Raw genomic sequence first — 4,884 nt, 5'->3', positions numbered from 1 at the left:
TAAATTAGAAATGACATCATTTAATCGTTTGATATCTCATCTAATTGTCCAACTTCTGATTCAGGAATATTAGCATCTTCTGAACGAAACTTGCAATTATTTGATTGATTTGTAATTATGCTAATGTGATAATTATAAATCAATCAAATAATATATTTCCTAAATAAGATAATTATATATCTAATGAATATTTATCGATAAATGAATAATTTATTAATTTATCGATAAATAAATAATCTCGCTTAATGAATTTAATTTACGAATAAAAAATACACAACAAGATGTACCCCTCAAAATAAAAATTAAATATTAGCAGAATTTTTCTAAAGAATTTTTTCTTGAATAAAAAATACATTATGTAATAAATAATTAGTGGTTAGTATATTTTTTACTATTAGCATTTAATCAGTTGAATAAAATAAGAATGGTTTATGCCAATTTGATACAAGACAATGGTTTTCAACGTGGTTAGTAATTGGTTCAAATAAATTTTTTTATCAGTCACTATTAGATCTAGGTTTACTAGATTCTAGGATAAATTAAACAAAAACATTGTAGTTTCACGTTTTCACAGATCGGTACTTGTGGATATTTTTTTTGCCTCAAAATAAATCTTATGTTTTCCACCGTTAGCAAAAACGCGACAAATCCACATTAAAATTTATAGGTATTTTGGAAAATTTTGTTTTTTTTTATTACTTTTTGACTCTTTTTTCTAAATTTCATAATGTCTAAAATTCCAAAATACTAGAAATCTGGAATTCTGAAATTCTAGAAATCAGGAATTTTAGAAAAAAAAAAGTCAAAAAGTTAAAAAATGATAAAAAAAAATACCGAAAATACCCCTCCAATTTAACGGTTAAGGGAATTTCCGCGTTTTTTCTAAGGGAAGAAACTACAGGGTTTCTTTTGGAACATAAAGAATCAGAGACACTTATCTGCGAAAACGTGAAACCACATGGTTTAAAAAAAATTAACATTGGATTCTATTAAGTTTTGATTTAACGATGACTAACCAAATTCATTTAGTCATACATTGATCATGTGAAACCACCGTCAGTGACAACCACCATGATAAAAAAAGTGTGTTTGAATTGATAACTTCTTCTCATTCTTTCAGTTCAATTATATCACGACACACACATTTATGAAATAAAGAATATATACTCATAAAATTTGTATAAAAGGAAACCCGGAAATGAGAAAATAAGATAAATAGAAAAAATAGAAAACTAAGGAACAAAACTTAAACAGGAACAACAGAAAAAAATGAGGAACAACAGAAAAAAATGAGGTAGTAGCCGAAAAAATGAAAAATGAAAAAAAGAAAAGAAAAGAAAAATTAAGGTAAAAACTAATATTATTTTAATTGAAACGTGAAGGTATATAAAAATTTGTATCATAAAAATTTATTAATGATATTAATAAACAAATAAACATAAAATGGAATATAAATTGGCTCTTGAATTGAAAAGTTAGTTATATTTATATAGTCTAACCATCATGGCTTATTCAACCTATGCAATCCAACCCACACCTTAAAAAAAATTAAAGAAAATTTACATATATATCAAGGCAAAAAGTATAATTAAGCCCCCTGAACTTTAGTTGTTTTAAAGATTATGCACTTGATTATTTATTTCTTCTTATAATCACCACTATATATACCATCAATCCAACCCAATTAAACTTTAATCGTTTCGTCAAATTATATAGAATACCTAAATTACGACAATCAATATTTTTTTTCAGTCTTCTCCAAACTCCAAATAATATCTTTACACCCATAAAAGTCAATAAATCTATAATATCATTCGATTTTCTTATTTGACCTATAAACACTCAATTTGATCCTTATATAAACTTAAACCATAATCACACAAACTTCAACGAAAAATACCTTATATCAACATATATATCCTCTTATGTCATATTTATCTCCTACCTCAAACTGTGCTTAAGATCAGCAAAATTTGTCTTCAAAATTCATATCTTAATTATTTCCTCAAACACTATTTAAAATCATGAATTCTAATATATTCTCCCACTTTACTTCTCATTGATCCCTAACATCGGTACCTCTCTAAACACCATTTATATAACTCTCAATAATTCTAAACCTCAGCCCAGTGAAGTTCACCAATAAAACAGTACTTTATTTTTTCAGATCTCATTTATTCAACTTAAGATTCTCCCAATTATTAATCAACTTCCAAAACCATTAAATGAAACCTCCATATTGTATCTTTCTCAATCCCATATCTATTATCTTCAATTGATCACTTTATCATTTCCTCAATTTCCTATATTCCGAAGAAGACCAACTTCTCATGTAAACCAGTAGCAACGTCTCTCAAATAAAGAGAAAAAGAAAATCAAAACAAAAACCAAATTCCGGTTGATAGCTAAAAAGATCAGCAGATGTCGTTTCCATCCCAACTTCTTTATACAGAGTCCGATTAAGGCGATTCAAAACCCTTTGGAAACGTAAGATAACAATAAAGAACTTTCATTTGGGACTCCATGACAGATTCGGCCTCTATCTGGTCGAAAAATGCATCATAAGATTTAGATACGAATTTGATTCTCCCGCAGCACCTATATAGACAATTCTCTATTATCTCTAGCTCAAAGTTATAATTTACTCATATCTCACATATATATAGTTGTAAGCTAACTATTAAACTCTCAAATACTCAAATATCAACTCCAAGTCATACTTAATATCATGTATGTAACTCATGTCACCAAATATCAAATAATTTACTAATTTTCATACACCCAATATTTTACTAACCATCAAATCTCATTTCTATCCCTCATTAGCTAGTTACTCAATCCTCGAAAAATTCCAAATTATTTCTTAGCTTGCACCAAATATCCATATTCCTCAATTACTATCCATCTTAGGTCCGAAGAATTTAACCTAGAGCTCTGATACCAAACTGTCACACCCGACCCTAGACGACCTCAATCGGCATCGGGCGTGAAATAGAAAGATTATAATCAATACTTAGGAGTCTCCAATTTAACCATATATCATTATATTACAATTGCAATACCAAAGTTCTAACCATAATTCTAACAATAAGTAGCCAACTTCCAAACCTCGCCTAAACGGTCGATAACCTTCTCTATATCATGTACTTTCTCACCTAAAAACATTAAAACATTTAAAAACGTGAGACAAAAATCTCAGTAAGAAACTATCAGCTATAAAAAAACCAACTTTATTTAACATAGCTACATATATACATTTATAAAGGGATTTAATCAAAACCTTATAAAATATACTCAAAACTTAAGTTCATAATATAGTCAAAGTACTAAACCAAAAACCAAATATATATAATCTTGTATCCATTCTTGAGTTCAAAACCTTATATCAAAATCAATCATAACCGAAAACATAATCCAAATGAACTTAAAACATTGTATCCATCCTCGAGTTTCTCCCCTTAAGTATCAATCCATAACCACATATATAGTCGAGACGTCTCTTAATATTGCCTATCCCATATGGTCTTACCCAACACTTCGCTACCATACCCAATAGGTCTTCAGACTGTGTACACAGGCCATGTCCCTCACTGAACATGGTCTTCAAATATAAAACCACCGATCTGGATAACTCTCGATGGATATATAAAATCATAACGTACTCAAATTTCCTTTCACAATCAAATTCCAAACTATTTCATAACCATAAATCATTTGGCTTCAATTAGCCCTTTTGTATCATAAAAATCATATTTGGACTTCAACCCAAAATAATAACAACAATAACCGCAACAGATTTCTCAATCCAAAAACAATTCGTAAGAAATCATCAAATTCATTTTGTTCAATATAGATATATATTGAAACCAAAAACACATATGTATATATATATAAATCAACCAAATCAAGCTTTAAATCAATATAATCAAGTAAAATCTGAAATTCACATAGAAGCATAGTCAATAGCTTCATTTGAACCATAATTTCACAATAAAAAGCAAAATCGTGAAAAATCTCAATTTTACAAAAGTCCTGCATAACCTTAAAATATCACTTTCTGAAAATTCTTTGGTTATATATATATATTTATATACATCAAACTCAAAATATAGTTGATAGTTACTTACCTTGGCTATTAATTGAAGAAAACACACCCGTTCAATTCGCCTCTAAATTTTGTCTAAGATATTTCCCTCCAATCACTGGCGAAACTCAAAAACTCTTCGGTTAGGACTTAGATCTATGCATAAGGATGTTATGGTTCCAATTTCGAGTGATTCGGACGGTCGAATTTCCGTAAATCAAAGAAACGGTTCAGAGAAAATTGATGATGAAAATGAAAGAAAAAGAAAAAGAAAAGAAATAATATAGATGATGATCATCGAAATACTCTGAAAGTTTTCCAAAAATTTGGCAAATATCACGTTTGATTCTTCATCTTTATATAATCTTTTAAAAATTACTCTAAACTTTTAATTTACATCTAAAACCATCAAATTAACTTCAAACTTATCCTATAGCACCAAATAATAATCACATACCCAATAATTATAATATATATTACTATCAAGGTATAAATTCTAGAAATTTAGATACGGACGTGACAGTTAAGAGACGTCTCGACTATATATGTGGTTATGGATTGATACTTAAGCGGAGAAACTCGAGGATGGATACAATGTTTTAAGTTCATTTGGATTATGTTTTCGGTTATGATTGATTTTGATATAAGGTTTTGAACTCAAGAATGGATACAAGATTATATATATTTGGTTTTTGGTTTAGTACTTTGACTATATTATGAACTTAAGTTTTGAGTATATTTTATAAGGTTTTGATTAAATCCCTTTATAAATGTATATATGTAGCTATGTTAAATAAAGT

Source organism: Euphorbia lathyris, chromosome 8, assembly GCF_963576675.1.
Source record: "Euphorbia lathyris chromosome 8, ddEupLath1.1, whole genome shotgun sequence".
In the NCBI taxonomy this organism is placed as follows: Eukaryota; Viridiplantae; Streptophyta; class Magnoliopsida; order Malpighiales; family Euphorbiaceae; genus Euphorbia; species Euphorbia lathyris.
This window is presented reverse-complemented; position numbering follows the sequence as displayed.